Source organism: Lissotriton vulgaris, chromosome 2_1 (genome assembly GCF_964263255.1).
Source record: "Lissotriton vulgaris chromosome 2_1, aLisVul1.2, whole genome shotgun sequence".
NCBI lineage: Eukaryota > Metazoa > Chordata > Amphibia > Caudata > Salamandridae > Lissotriton > Lissotriton vulgaris.
The window spans coordinates 2,078,342,848-2,078,359,254 of NC_141687.1; the positions used below are offsets into that span (position 1 = coordinate 2,078,342,848).

The window sequence follows — 16,407 nt, forward strand, 5'->3', positions numbered from 1 at the left end:
TCCCTTGTGACTAAGGAGTAGTCACCCTGCATCCGCAGGCACCATCTTAAGAACACTGCGGTCTGCTGCAAGTCCTTCCTCCGGAATCCGACTGCCCAGCTCGACGAGAACCGGCTTCCCTGGCACCTCTGACCTCTACCCACCTCTACAGCAAAGCTGAGAACCGTGGGTGCGACGAGACCGAGGGACCGGCCATCTTCAAGACTGTACGACTTCTTTCCAGCACGACCGCCGAGGGATCCTCTGGTGAGTGCTTTGGGGTCCGAGAAGCCCCGACCCTGAGCAGCTCCAGCACCGAAGTTCAGCCTCCCAGCATCTCCACGATCTGCGTGGGGCCCTTCTGCTTTTTGCTGCTCACCGCGTTGTTTGGCTACTAGCCCGCTGGCTTGTGGCCTTCCTAACGACGCCCGACGACATCACTGCTGCTGGTCTGGTTGCTCCAGACTGGCCCTTGCTCCCTTCCAGAAGAGGAGCACCCCGGACCCTCCTGGTCCACTCCAGACGCCATTTTGAGTCCACCGCGTGGGCTTGAATTAGCCAAGACTTGTTGCCCCAATCCTGGGTCCAGCGACGTCGACAGCTTCATCCATCGTGGGACAGCTCGCTCCTCCATCCTGGTCGCCGACAACGCCTCCTGGTCCGTGAGATCTGCAGAGCACAGCGTCGCCCACTCACCTAGTCGAGGTGACTACCATCCGGTGCCCTCCTGGTGCCACCTGACTACTGGCTAGTAGTCACGAACTTGGTCCCCTCTGCTTTCAGGTGTCATCCCTCTTCGATCCAGGCTTGGATCAGTCGAACTCTCTTCACTGGTCGCCTGCCAGCAACTTCTTTCTTCAGGCTCCTGGTCCGTCTACGAGGATTCCCGACGTCTTTTGAGACCTATGCAGCTGCAGCCCCTGGGCTAGGTAACTTCGGCATTTCGGTGCCCCAGCATAGCCTCACTATCCAAGGGTCAGAATCCACTTTAGTTTTCCTCCTACCAGGTCGGGTTCGCCCGAGAACACTAACTTTGTGAAATCTAGCTACCATAGACTTTGTCCCGCATCACGCGTGAGAGTGCACACTCTGCACCCGAGTTCCCTAGGCCTCCTATTAGTAATCTGAAGGTTCAGTAGTCAAGTCCTAGCGATTCCAAAGCCTATTAGTACAGTACTTACCTGCTAGTAATTTCGCATTCCACTTTTGTAGTATATGGTTTTCCGTGCCCCTCGGGCATTTGTGTAAATTGTGCGAACTCAAGTATTTTCGTAAGAGTTTTGTTGTGTGCTTAGTACCCTGTCCTCATAAAGAGTACAGGGCTGTTGTGATTCTAATAAATACACTGTTTATTTTCATAACACTGGTGTGGTGTCCTTTCACTTGGTGTTCAAGGGGTATATGTGATGGTATAACAGCTGGCTTAACACGCCCTCTAGAGTTTAGCCCGAAGACTGCTCGTATCCACGCTACTAGGATAGCTGGTCTATAAGGTTGACTTACAACCAATCACCATAAGGGTTGTTTGGACTGATACAAAGTGCTCACTAGAATAGTGAACATTATATATCAGGCCAACTTCTCACAGGCGGCCCCGGCTTCCAGTGGCTATCGGCACCGTCGGAGAGGGTCACGGCTCGGCAGCCCAGTTGGGGTGTTTGCACTAGGACCGACATAAGAGAGCAAGGCTCCCGAGACGGGGATCACGAGACCAGGAGGAAGGTCTGCGGCGGCCGTATGACGACGCCCAAAGCAACTAAGATGGCGGCTGCTGGCGGGGCCGCCGTCGTGGAACAGGGCCAGGACGACTCGACTGCGCTGACCCGAGACGGCGAGGCCCGGGCCTCCCCGTTGGTGACGGAGCAGGAACAGAGGCTGAACCAGCGACTGGACAACATTTTGGATGCAATAACTGCGACTAAGGAGGCTTTGCATCAGGACATTGCGCAGGTCGCCACAGGGCTGGATCTCCTGAGAGCGGACCATGCCAAGCTATCGGACAAAGTAAAAGATCACGAACAATTGCTTCAAGAACTGAAGCCGGCGGTGGTGACCGCGGAACATAAACTGACGGATATCCTCAGCCGCCTGGACACAATAGAGAGACGAGCAGAGGATGCAGAAAGTCGTAATCGGAGGAACAACGTGAGGGTTGTAGGCCTTCCGGAGAAAATCGAAGGGGACGACGCAGTGGCCTATATGGAGAACTGGTTCAAAACGGTGGTGGCACCAGATGGTCTATCTCCCTTCTTCTCCCTGGAACGGGCACACAGGGTGCCAGCTCGCCCACCGATGCTAGGCCGACCACCTAGGCCTATGGTGGTGAAACTCCTGCACTATAAAGATCGGGACCTGTTAATACAGAGGGCTCGCACATTTGGCCCCTTTCAGGTGGACAATAGTCGAGTTACGGTCTTCCCTGACTACACACAGGAGGTCCAAAAGAACAGAGCGTCCTTCCTAGCGGTGAAAAAGGAGCTGAGGGAGGAAGGCATTCAATACTCCTTGCTCTTCCCTGCTAAACTACGTGTTATCCTGGATGGGAACACCCAATTTTTTCAGACCCCGGATGAAGCGTGGTCGTGGCTTGAGTTGTATCGAGCCGGCACGGACCGGACTGGTAAAAGTCAACGGAAGAGACATAAACCACTCCAGATCCGAAAATCGCAACAAATCCGCTCACGGAACAAGCTCAAGAGAGCGGAGCGGGAGGGTCAGATGGCCGCGGACAAGAAGGGGGCGCTGGCTGCCACAGCTAGTATCACGAGGTCGCAACAGGAGAAGATGTTGGTTGAATCGGACTCTGGTGAGGACGGAGGCAGAACTGGAGAAGAACTATTGGAGGCTGAGAGTTCAAAGGGCCCAGCGGTTACCCCACAGACGTCAGATGGACTCTTTAATGAGTGACTATTGATTGGGCTTGCCGATTTCGTTGTTTCTACGGGGGCAGGCTCTCCTAGTGGTTGAAGGGCCGGCAGGTATGGTGGTGCACAAGCAGTGTGGGATGGGAGCCGCGGGGCGGGGGCTCCGCCTGCCCTGGGTCAGCGATAAATCACCCCCTTGTGGCCCTTAAGGCCTTCTGTGGTGGCGACCACAGATTAGACTGATGTGTGTTGTGTTACAGGTTTGGAACAGGGCTGAAACTGGGTTATTAGGCTCTGTCCTGGGGAGTGGGGTTTGGGGAGTTTTTTCAACAGTTATGCTGGGGGGAAGCAACTGCAACGATGTGGGCGGCAACTGGTTGCTATTGAACTGGTACAGTAATGATTACCATGGGGACGTTACCTAATTTGAAATGCTTAACGTGGAATGTCCGGGGACTGCGAACAATGGTCAAACGCCACAAGGTGCATGCTTATCTGGTGAGGCGGGGTGTCCAGATTGCAATGTTACAGGAAACTCACTTAAATAAGCAAGAATGCACTGCACTACAGAAGAGGTGGCGGGGTCAGGTATTTGGTACCACCTATTCAGCGTTTGCTAGAGGGGTGCTGATATGGGTAAGGGCGGGCATACCGTTCCAGGTTACGAACCAGTTGGTGGACCCTGAGGGTAGATATGTGGTGGTGGAGGGGAGGTTATATGGCAGGGATGTGGTTTTATGCAGTATATACGCACCAAATGTTGATCAGGCTCACTTTTTTGATGGCCTTACGAGCTCACTGGCCTATTTCCTGGCAGGCCCCATGATCCTAGGAGGTGACTTCAACTCGATTACTAATGTGGCGCTTGATAGGTCGCACCCGCCGCTGGCTGATTCCCCGGTACGCAGGTTAGCCACACATAGGAAGGACTGGCAAGAGAGGTGGGGATTGCTAGATGTATGGAGGGAGCAACATACTGATAGTAGGGATTATTCCTTTTTTTCGGCTCTCCATGCGTTACACGTCAGGATAGACTCGGTTTTGTGTAGTAGCTCCCTGGCTGCCATGGTCACTCACACGGAATACCTGACTAGGACCATTTCAGATCATAATCCCTTGTTGTATTAGTGCAGTGGCAACGTGCGAGATCAGCGGTTCCAACATGGCGGCTACGGCCTGACACCTTAGAGGATTCTGTGTTTAGTGACACGTTCCAACAGGGCATAGAACATTACTTTGAGGAAAACGAGGGTTCAGCTAATACCAGATCTACAGAATGGGATGCAATGAAAGTGGTAGTGAGAGGAGTGTGCATGGGCAGGTTCTCGAATGCACGAACGTCAGTTTTGAATGCACTTGCAAAAGCGGAGGAAGTACTAAGGGACTTGGAACGGCGTAGGCCTGAACGACCGGACTTACAAGACTGGTTATTAGAGGCTAAAGAGGTAGTGGCGACCGAAACTGAACGGCTGCAGAGTTATGATTATAAGCAATACGCCATTAAAGCACATGCCGAGAGGGATAAAGTGGGTACGCTGCTTGCCAGGATTGCCAACCCGGAACTTAGAGGCTGCCCAATTATGAGCATAAAAACTGAATCAGGGGAGATGGTTTATTCGCAGGCGGCGGTGATGGCGCGTTTTCGGTCTTATTACGCAAAGTTGTATGAATGCCACTTAGAGGTGGAGGCCTCGGAGATCGGAGCATACCTGGACTCAGTACCACTCCCAGTGCTGGATGACGAAGATGCGAAGGAGTTGGGAGGGCCTATAACACTAACGGAAATTAGAGTGGCCATTAAACAAATGGCAAGGAACAAAACGCCTGGGGTAGATGGCCTGCCGATCGAATTTTAGCAGAAATACGTGGATATTTTGGCGCCCAGACTATTGGTGGTGTATGCTGAGGCTGGAAGATTGGGGTACCTGCCCAGATCAATGAGGGAGGCGCTGGTAGTACCGCTGCTGAAACCCGGTAGAGAGGCATCTGATGTAACGTCCTATAGGCCTTTGTCCATGCTGACTGTGGACTATAAGATATTGAGCCGTATCCTGGCCACCAGATTGGTTCCACACATGACCAGACTGGTGCACAGGGACCAGGCAGGGTTCATTCCTACTAGGAACACGACGCTTAACATACGCCGACTGATCAGGATATTGGACGGTGCTGCGGACACTGATGGAAGACCGGCGGTCTTATCAGTTGATATTGAAAAAGCTTTTGATAGCCTTGAGTGGGCTTACTTGGATGAGGTACTGGGAAAGTTTGGTATAGGTGAAGGGTTTGGCAGATGGACAAGAGTGTTGTACTCATCGGCCACAGCAAGGGTAAGCCTGGGCTCGATTGTATCTTCGGATTATCCGGTCCGTAGAGGGACGAGACAGGGATGTTCGTTGTCCCCACTGCTGTTTGCGCTGGCAGTGGAACCATTGGCAGCGCGGGCTAGGTCGGGGGCCATGTATCAGGGGATCGAACAGGGTGAGCAATCACACTACATATCTCTGTATGCAGACGATTTGTTGTTATACCTAGCGGATGTGAAACAGGCTCTAGCGGGGGCGATGGACATGTTGTCCAGGTTTGGTCTGTTGTCGGGACTCAAGGTGAATTGGAATAAAACTTGTATCTTTCCGCTTAGGGCGGACACACAATGTCCCCCTCGTGAGTTGGGTGTGGTCTGGGAGCCATCTTGCTTCACGTATATGGGAGTTCGCATCTATCACGAGGTCGCAAATCTGTTGGAGGGTAACATAGGGCGTTGTATACGTGCACTGAGAGGTTGTATATCCTTCTGGGCCTCTCTCCCTTCGTCAGTGCTGGGCTGAGTGGCGCTACTGAAAATGGTGGCGCTTCCGAGGTTGCTCTATTACTTCCGCACACTGCCCATCTGGATTCCTCAGCGGATCTTTAAGGAACTAAGAATGTTGACAACGGACTTCCTCTGGGGTCACGGGCGACGCAGAGTAGCATTGAATACTTTGCTTAGACCCAAGCTCGAAGGGGGGATGGCATTCCCCGATTTTGAGCTGTACCATTTGGCGGCGCAGCTTCAAATATTCACGCAACACGTGGCCAGGGAATTTAGAGGGCCGGAACACGAACGAGGGACCGGTATACAACGTCACGTCCTGGCCTACATAGTTATGCAACAGAAACTAGAGTTAAGGGGCCTTACTGTGGAAGAAAAGACGATCAGGTTGTGTTGGCACAGGACTTTGAAGAGAATAAAGAAGGCCCGGCCGTATGCCCCAGAGATACCACTGGGAATGTTGACTGCACTGCCGCATGGGGGTGATTGGTCCCAGCTGTCGGAATGGGAGGAGTTAGGTTTACAGATGGTGGGAGATCTGTATGTGGATGGAATGTTGGTCCCCTTTCAGACGATGCAGGAACAGTTTGGTCTACCGGACGGGAGCTTCCTTTTGCATGCGGCAGTGGTGGCGGCGATACAGAAACACTGGAAAGGAGGGCTCCTCGAGCCAGAAACGACCATGGCCTGCCAATATGTAGTGATGGCCGCAGGCACGTTTAAAGCGGTGACCTGCCTACATAACAGGATGCTACATGAGGGATTGGAACCGCTTCTGGTGCTGAAATCGAAATGGGAGGATAGTTTAGGTAGGCACATTCCAGACATTTTGAGTCGAACATGGAAAGGGACAAGGAATGCACGTTTTCAACAAGTACACTTTTACATCCTACACAGGGCTTACCTGACCCCGGAAAAGATCAAACGGTACTTCCGGGTACATGTAGCACTGTGCCTGAGGTGCCTGGCTCCAGAGGTCGACATAGACCACCTGTTGTGGGGCTGTCCAATGTTGGGGACGTACTAGTTGGAAGTGGGGGAACTCCTGAATGTGGTGACTGATCGGGAGGTGGACTTTGACATGGCGGCGTGTCTATTGCTCTGGTTTCCGCACACAAAGAACACAAAAGTAACTAGCAAATTCATTGATCTAGGGCTCATATTGGCGCAAAGAGAAATTACCTGGCACTGGAAGTCTAAGGAGGGACCGTCGGTGAGGAGATGGGTGAATGAACTGCTGAAATTGTCTGAATGTGAGAGTGTGCTCCGGATGAGACAGGCTGTCAAGATTGATAATGACAAGAGTTTGGAAATGTCGAGGGCGTGGGAGACGATTGTTCAAGCGTTGCGTGACCACCTGGTGGAGGACGAAGAATAGACAAATTGCATACCCGGGGCTCCATGAGGCTTGAAGAGCAGAGGCACCACTCGATCTGTAGCGTGCTCCACTGTAGTGTTAGCAAGACCAGGCCCACATCAGCAGCGGTTGCGGGGAGGGGAGGGAAGAGGGCGTTGTTTGGGGACGGGGTTGGGCATCGAGGCCATGTTCAGGGAGACACTGTAGTTGAACCTAGAGTTAGGTACGCTTCCAAGGGCACCGAGAGGTCCCAGACAGGCTGCGAGGGTGATAGTAGAGGTACCCTGGGTCGACACGATAGGCGTCCACTGGCAGATAGGTGTGGGACCAGGATTACAAGTGCGAAGTCGCTCAAATGGATCGCTGGAGCATGCTGGCTGGTGCAAGGGGAGGGGCGGGAGTTTAGGGGGGTAAAATGCAGATACATAATGATGTTATTGACCAGATATCCCTCCGGGGTAATCACTGTGATGTTCTTGCTGGAAGTACGGATCGATGCGCCGCCCCGCCTCCAGGTTGTGGGCTAAATGGCTGTGTATGATATTCTGCTTACTTTGTCTATGCATTGGAACACCATAAGTGTACTGGTTAATCTATTTTGTGAATTGGTTACTAATTCTGCAATAAAAAAAAATTTTAAATAAAAAAAAAAATGACACGGGGTAGCTCTCTTCAACGGATCTGCGCTGGCTGGCGCAGAAAGAGAAAAAAACTGAAGTGAGCGCGCCGGAGTGGCGGTTATATTGACAGACCAGACTTCATGACGACAACTACTAACAAGATGGCAACAACATCACAAGGAGTCAACAGAAACCATCTACCGGCACGCAGGGGTAATGCTAAGCAGAATCTTCTGGATCCAATCTGACACCTGGAAGCTCAAAGATAAGGAATCTGCAGCTAGGTGTCTCTATCAGATACACTTGGCAATGCAACCTGAGGTCCGGGAAGCAGCCACTAGAGAACTTGCACCAATAGAACGATTCTCAAGAGGTGTTGGAAGGGTTTCATCGCCTTTCTGTATTCCTTTCTGTGGGGAGAAACTCTGGAAAGACAAAACAAAACGCAACCATTCCTTAAGCCTACGAAAGGCGCACTATAAGATATTCTAGAACTCGTACCTGAACCCCACTAAACTAAAAATGATCTTCCCGAACAGACCTCTGCTGTAGGGATATGGGCGGACTCTGCCACATCTGATGGCATTGCACAACAATTCAACCCTTTTGGTCTGAAATGTTAGCTCAAATTAAAGATATTTTGGGTTACTCAATATCAGACACCCCTGAATTCGCACTCTTGTAATGTAATGTAATGTAATGTAATTTAATGTAATGATATGATGTCTTGTAAAGCGCATGAATCACCCCACATGGGGTATCTTCGCGCTGTAGACCACTGGGGAACCCGTCCTGGCTTTCCCTGTGAGATGGACCCTACTGGGTATCTCCAGGGTGAAACCAGGCATCCCCGTCGTATGTGGGGGGCCGTTGTGGAGATGAGGCAAGCTAATGCCCAGAGTTGCCGAGTGTGATTTCTGGTTAGAGTAGGCACCGAGGCGAGAATTATCGAGTCCGCTGACCCAGGTCCACAACCCTGCCGCGTCGGGAATTGAACCCTGGTCCCGGGCCGTCCTCTGCTTCCGGGTCTGCCGCCTCTAACCAGTGACCCACAGCACTCCACTCTTAGGCCTACGAGAGGAATGTGTGATATATAAAACTAGAAGTAACAAAGTCATAATGTAGCTATGCTTAGGAGCAACGAAACAGTTATAGCCGCAGCATGGAAGAAGAGGGAGGCGCTGGCATTGACACAATGGCACGCATGCTTATGGCAAGCGCTCACAATGGAGAGGATGGCACACATTTTCAGAGACAATTTTAAAAACTTTAATTTTTCTGGGGTCCCCTAGTCAGCCATCTCGCCAGGGGGTTTTGATAGCATGCCCCTCTTGTGTAGGAGGTTTGAATTTATTCCAGCCCTGAAAATTGTGAATATTTGCAAAATGAGCAATATCCATCCATGTTAACAGAGTATCCTTTTATTTTCATTTATGTTTACTCCTCCCACTGTTCAGGGAGGAAGGAGACACAGGGATGCATGATGTTTGTCTGGTTTTGTGGAAAAGCAATATTTAAATGTGAAGCCCAACACATAGAGGACCTTGCTCGACTGTAGAACGCTGTGTTTTGATATGGCTACATGCTGGTATAATATAAGGTCTCCTACTGATTGCGTTGCTATGCCTTGTTATATGTAAAATCCTATTAAAAGAAGTTTGACAAGAAAATAGCAGCTATAAGCGGCGCAAGGCACTGAGTGCAGACATGGGTACAATTGCGACACCCGAGAGCAGACGAGCCTTCATAGTGCCCCCTCCTCAAATACAACAAAGCACAGAGACACCAGCCTAGCTGGATACCGGTGGCGTTGATGAATGGGAGGAGAGCAGCGGCAGACCAGGAAGATAAAATGACAATCGGCAGAAACGGATTGTGAGGAGCAGTGAACAAGAAATTGCAGCTGTGCAACAAGCGAGACTCCACACAATCAAACGCCACACAAAGGTAGAAGTGAGTGGAGTACTGTGTCCACCAGATGTTCAGCCGATGAGACAAGCAGCAGACAGCACCTAGAATATCCAGTGGAGTCAGGACTTGCGTATAGTGGCAGGGAAGCAAGCATTAAAAACTTTGCAGGACTTGGAGAGGCACTGGGGTAGAGACTCCCTCCTCCCCTCCCCCACCCCAGCCTGCACCAAGAGATTTACCTGTGACCCTGTCCGTTCTTTGGGAGTCCTGATAGCAACATGTACTAAAGGAAAGGAAAGGGGAAATTGCACGAATGGGCTGAGACGAGGTACCTCTGTAACTAAGGCCAATAAATATGATTTTATTTTTTATTTCAGAAGGTCTGCAATGCCAATCCTTTAACAAGCGATTGTGACAATTCCTGCCCCTGAAGAAGTGAACATGCAGAGACTGAGATATAAATGCTGCATGTGAAGTTGGGGTAACTCACCCGCCATCCAAACGAAAGTGAGGTCCTTAAGATGAAGGGGCATGGAACAACATCACCAACCTCTAAAATGTTCCACAACATAAAAATAGGAAAAACAGATAAAACACAGCCGGAATTAACGTTTGATGCAACGAAAACTTACGAGAGGTAAGAAGGATGACAATGCTCAAAACAACATAGCAACAGTGGAAGGAAATTAGGATCTCAAGTTGATTCTAAAAGACATTAAACAAAGCCTCCAAAGTACAGATGGAACGATCGATGCGCTAAACTACAGAATGGAAAGAATGTCTGAAAGACTAGACAATAAAGTCTCATCGAAGCGAGATCCAGGTGCAATAATATCAGAACAATGCGAGTGGCAGAAACAACAAACACAGGCAACATGGAGTGATATGTAGAAAATCCTAATCTATTTACTAGAGAAAAATTCTGAGAGGTCTTCATACTACAACTCGCATACAGATCACTTCTTCCACTAGTCCCTGGAGATAGACCACGACCAATCATTGCTAGAATAATAAACTAGAGGGATATAGACACGGGGCTCCGCAAAGAGCAAAAACTGAAAACTAACACACATGCTGGTACAGAAATCTCACTACATCCAGACTTCATTTAATAAGTTCAAGAAGCCCGATGTTCATCTGCGACTGTCATTAAAAAACTATAAGAGCTAGAGGTAGAGTACAGTATGCTATACACAGCTGTAATAAAAGGGAAAACAAAAATCCTCAATGAGGGACAGTCGGTACCGAAAGCCTTTAAGCAAAAGTACCCAAAAAGGAAACCATACTGAAACTTCGAGCATAAACGAAAATTACTTATTACAGGTGGCTATGGTAAACACGAAAAAAGAACATGCGGTTTAATGGGCAGAGTAAGTTTCCAAACAGGGGAGAGCGGAAGTAATGGGAGGTATTATGTATAGCAAATTTGACAGTGATAAACTATAAGAGAATCTACTATGCTCGACCACTGGGAGGGAAGATAAGGTATACATTGTGAAGGCACGCAGACTAGATAGCATAATTTGCGTAACCATTTGATAAAAGACCTGTATGGAATGCCCAGACAACATTGCTACAGGAGCGACACCCGTGTTATGATGTTGTACATTAAGGATGACATGCATAGTGAAATATGCTAGAAGCCTACAAACCTTGAGATAGTATAAAGGTAGCTACTACAGCTATATGCAGTGGGTACACGCCCCCACATGTAGCCCATAGTGTTACAGTGTTAATTAAATATACTAAATTGAAAGTGGGAGAAAAGGAGGGGTGTGAGGGGAAGACCGAAGTCCCTACAAGTTAGGGACTGCCGTGTGGGTGGTTGTGGGGTAATTTTAAAATGTGAAGCATCAGGTAAGAGAAAAGCAAGAAATACTATAGCGATAGAATACTAACTGACAAGAACATAACTGAGACAGGGAATAGAAGGGAAATATATGCATGACAGATGCTAACAAAACACACACTGCAGCACTAAAATTCTAAATATGCTGTTTTTAATAGCCTCAGATAGGCGAGAAGAGTAGCAACATACCTAAAAGACACCCAATAGAAGTAGAGCTCCTCCAAGAAACACACCTGGCCCCCAACAATACACTAAAAATAAGGAGCAAACAGAAAGGGACCTCATGGTACACGGGCAAAAAGGGAAACTGCTATGAATCAGAAAGCTATGTGGGATTGAAATGTAATCAATCAAGTAGTATTTATAGAGCGTGGCTTGTCACCCACAAGGGTATCCAGGCGCTTGCTGCAGGTCTCATTCGAAGAGCCAGGTCTAGAGCCCCTTCCTGAAGTTGGTCAGTGAGGTCGAGGTGAGAGGGGGAGGGTGTTCCAGGCTGTGGCGATGAGATGGGAGAAGGAACGTCCTCCACTGCGGCAGGGACTTTTGCACTCAGTTCTTCCACATGCACACCCTACAACACGTTTTTATTTCTATGACAACATATACTAGTGTCTCTACTAGGAATCTACTTTTTGCCATACCAACACTACAAGTCGGTGAATGTCCATTTAGGGTTTCTACTCATTTGAGTCCATTGTTACGTAAAATCTTACACAAATCACAATTATTTTCACTCTTCCGGTGAGGTTACGCTAATAAAAGAAACTCATTCCCGAGTAGCCTTAACACTATAGAATACAACAATATGGTATACATATATCCTTTGCAGCCTTGAAAAAGTAAATCTGACGAAATAAGTAGCAGCTGCTGCTTGCTCTAATGTCACGATTTGTTCCACCAGAACTGTGAAAAAATACTGAGAAGAATAAAAATGCACAGCATATACTTGGACTTTAAAGTATTATATTACTGTTTAAATACAGTGACCACTGGACTTTTGTGTGTGCTTAGGTACCTATCATTGATAAACTTCCCTGCAGAGGGCTTGTGTTATCAGGTTGGCTATTACACCCTAGGTGGTGGGGTGTGTGTACCTCGAAAGCACCAACCCACATTTAAAATTGCTTTTCTTAAACTCTACGCAAATATTTCCCGGACTACCAACAGAATCTAGATGTGCAATCATGTGGCATAGTCATAACCCTTTGTTGTTGACACAGTATGGAGCTTCCCATCTAACTCTCTATAAGATTAAACTTTTTGTGCAAAGCTGGCAAGAGCTTTAACAGAGCACCTTGAAAATAAAATAAGTTTGTTTGAAAGATGTAAGTCAGTTTGGGATGCCTTTAAGTATATACGTGGGGTATCTATACCCAAGCACGTAGTGGTACTACGTTCAACAAGGAGTTGGCTGAATTGGTTAGAAGAATAGCTACTTTAGAAAGTGAATATGTAACCCGACAAAATAAAGCTAGACGAATTTCAACATCTAGCAGAAAAAAAGGTGACAGACTTAGCAGCAGCAGAATATATGGGGCTGGAGGGGGATTGGGGATTGGGGAGCAATACTTGTGGCACTATTACACCCTACACATGCAGATGCTGCAGTAATTAACATTCATTTAGAGACTGGAGACATGTTGTATGCGCCTAAGCAGATTGTTTTAGATGTCATTACTTAGAAATATGCACATTACAAGTCACTCACACTCAAAAATAGATTCATAATTATACATGGAATTTAACAATGGCATGGTTAGAGAACGAGCACAGAGGCAGTGACGGAACCACTCTAGCCATTTGAAATATAAATAAAGTCAAAGGAATGCCGAGCTGTAAGGCGCCAGGTTCGACGGGCTAAAGGTAGGAGTTTATAAAGAATATTTGATAGAACTGATCCCCTACCTAACTACACTCTAAGAACATCTGGCACAGACCGGCCATCTCCCACGTACCCTTAGGGAAGCTCTAATACTTACTATACCGAATTCAGGCAAACCGGCACATCAGTGCACGTCATAAAGACCACTGTCACTTTTAAACACCGAAGCAAAAATATTTGCAAAAATACAAGCAAATTGCACACGCCCTATGATACCTGCCCTATGATACCTGGATAGATAATTCCCGAATGGGCAGGTTTCATCCCAGCAAGATCTACGGCATAAATTTCAGAACTCTGCTCCGTGGTATAACTCACATGGACTCATAAGTGCAACTTTTTTAGTTGCGAGAAAGCATTTGACCTTGTGGAATGGGAGTTCATGTTGGTGGTACTTGCCAAGATAGGTGTGGGAGGGATAATCTTGCAGTTGATCAGACTACTACACTCCGATCCCATGGCACAAATGCAAATAAATGGCATGGTCATGGAACCAACTGAAATAAGCAGAGGAACTCTGCAGGGATGCCCGCTTTCTCGACTGTTCTATACACTGCGGTGCCACTGGCATGCGCATTGCACGAGTATCGTGCACATAGGGATCTATGTTTCCCATGCTAAAATGTAACACTTTCAATGTGCACAGTACTGTATGTAAGAGTACTCGGATACCAGCTGGCACTTACAATCGTAAACAGTATGATTTAAGGGTTAGTCTGGCTTACGTATAAATTTGGAAAGTCACTTATATTCCCACTGACAAATAACACTTAAAGAGTTTCCGCTGCTATGGACGGAAGACCCAGCGAGTTACCTGAGAATAAAGGTGGACATGGATCTCAATGTAGTACTTCTAAATAATTATGGAGCAGCAGTAGACTGGCTCACTGAAAACGTAATAAATGAATTAGACTTCCGCTGTCTTTGACAGGCCGAACAGCTATAATGAAAATGGTGGTGTTGCCAAAGTTTCTGTTCTTATTCTTAAATATATCAATAGTGCTCCAAAAGTCATTTTCTCATACGTTGTCAAAATTTATGGTAAGATTGGCTACGGTGGGGAGGCAGCCGAGGGTCAGCTGGAACCCACTTGTGCTCCTATATGAAAAAAAGGACTGAAAGCTACGGACCTGGAGATATACTACAGAGTAGCTCAAAATCACTTTGCACACTACTGGTTCCATGTCTCACAGAATCTACCACACTTATAATTGGAGTGAGAAGCGGTAGTGCTACAAAAGAACGACCCTGTACTGTTTAGCGTCCCAACAAGTTGATGCAACAGAACAGTCTCAGTGAGCACCACAGTGTATGCATGGAGTTGATTACTCAAATATCAACAGGTAAATTGCTATACACACTTACAATGCTGGTCAACTGGTGCACTTGGCACCTGACTAATCAAGAGAAAGGAGTTGCCATGCAAGGAGGAAATTATGCAGAAATAATATAGAAGAGTAGTTTAGAGAAGGTAAACTGTGGACACTAGAATAGTTACGAGAGTAGGGACAGACTCTAACCACATTAGATATAGATTCATATTATAGGATACACACTGCCACTGGGAGATACTAGATGAGGAGCTGAACAAACACAGGCAATTAACCCATTAACAAAAGGTTTTACAAAATGACAAATCCAGGCACATTATTACACGCCTATACACATTATCTAGAAACGCTTAACAAGCATAAAACCTGAAGAAAAGACACGACTGGCACACTAACATACAGAAAATAATAAAAGACGAGCTATTGACATACTACAGCTCCGCAATAAAAAACATATCACTAAATAGCGATGCAGGCGAAGACATTTTGAAACATACAAAGGAATTGCTATACTCCTACAACACTTCATAGATCTGGATTAAGAAATAACCCAGGTTGCCTTAGATGCACTGCAGAAGTGGCGGATTTCCTGCATGACACTTGGGATTGTCGGGGCAAACGTGAATATTGGGATGGTGTAGTCAATTATCTCAGTAAAATAATAGAACCTCACATCATCTCCGACTCTACTCTTGCATTGCTTGGTTATGTTAAGGAAGTGCCCAAACTGATTAGACGGCTAACTGCTAGTGGAATGCTAGTAGCCAGACGGTGAAGAGCAATGCAATGGTGTAAGGACCGACTTCCAATGCTGGAGGAATGGCAGAGAGTTAACATATTGTAATGATATGTCATTTACTTATAGCACGTTGATGGCAGTTAAGAGTAGATTCAAAGTATATGGAGCCCATACCAAGCATACTTAGTCAAGATAGCCAAAGAAACAACACATGAGATGGAAAGAGTGAACACTAATTAGAATGGCCATATAAGTGTATTCTTACAGAGAGAAATGCTGTAAAACCCTGCTCGCCCTATTTATCTTATATTTTGTTCTTTTTCATTTCCTTCTCCTATAGACTACTCTAATGTCATGTAAACAGAATGTAACTGGAAGAGCTTCCCAGTTGCAAAACATATTACATATGTACTGAAATAACTTAATTGTAATGTGGAACAATTAAACCATAATTTTTTTTTTAAAACTGAGCTCTAGCTAGAGGCTGTGTTATTTAAATTCTTGCCATCAATATTAGAAAAGATCAAATTAGGAATATAATGTACAGGTTTGTAGTGCCAATGCTCAAAGACCTTTTGATTGCGGGCAATTTTTTTCAGGAATCATAAGCAAGCACATAATTCATGAATTTGTCCTATACTGACAAGGACTACTCATCAGGAAGTCAAATGTTCAGAGCCACATAACCACGAAAGGAGCGCAATGAAAACATTTTCTGCAATAACAACAATGTTTGCCCTTGGACTTAGGGACTGATCAAGAAGGGTTGCCAGAGTGTGATACACAGGGCAATATCTTTTTGCAATTTTTACTATACAGTTTTGAAAAATACATCCCTATTTATCACGGCACAATGGACTGAGGGGGGCAGGGGTCATTAAAATACCAGGAGATTAAAGGCATAATTTGGAATACTTCTACTTTGTCCAAGACATTTAGATTTTTTTTTCTAATGAGGCGTCAAGCACAGCACATAAAGGACAGTTCTTATCAAAAGGTAGCTGTATGATAGTTTTATATTTAGTACTCCTGGAGCCCGGCTCAAGGATTTTGCAGAGCAACA

The 16,407-nt window shown here is 46.9% G+C and overlaps 1 protein-coding gene across 2 annotated transcripts in view; it reads right to left on the reverse strand.

Moving 5' to 3' along the window:
* The window catches only part of ATOSA (atos homolog A), a 450,421-nt gene that overhangs the window by 213,314 nt on the left and 220,700 nt on the right, over positions 1-16,407 (reverse strand). The window lies entirely within an intron of this gene.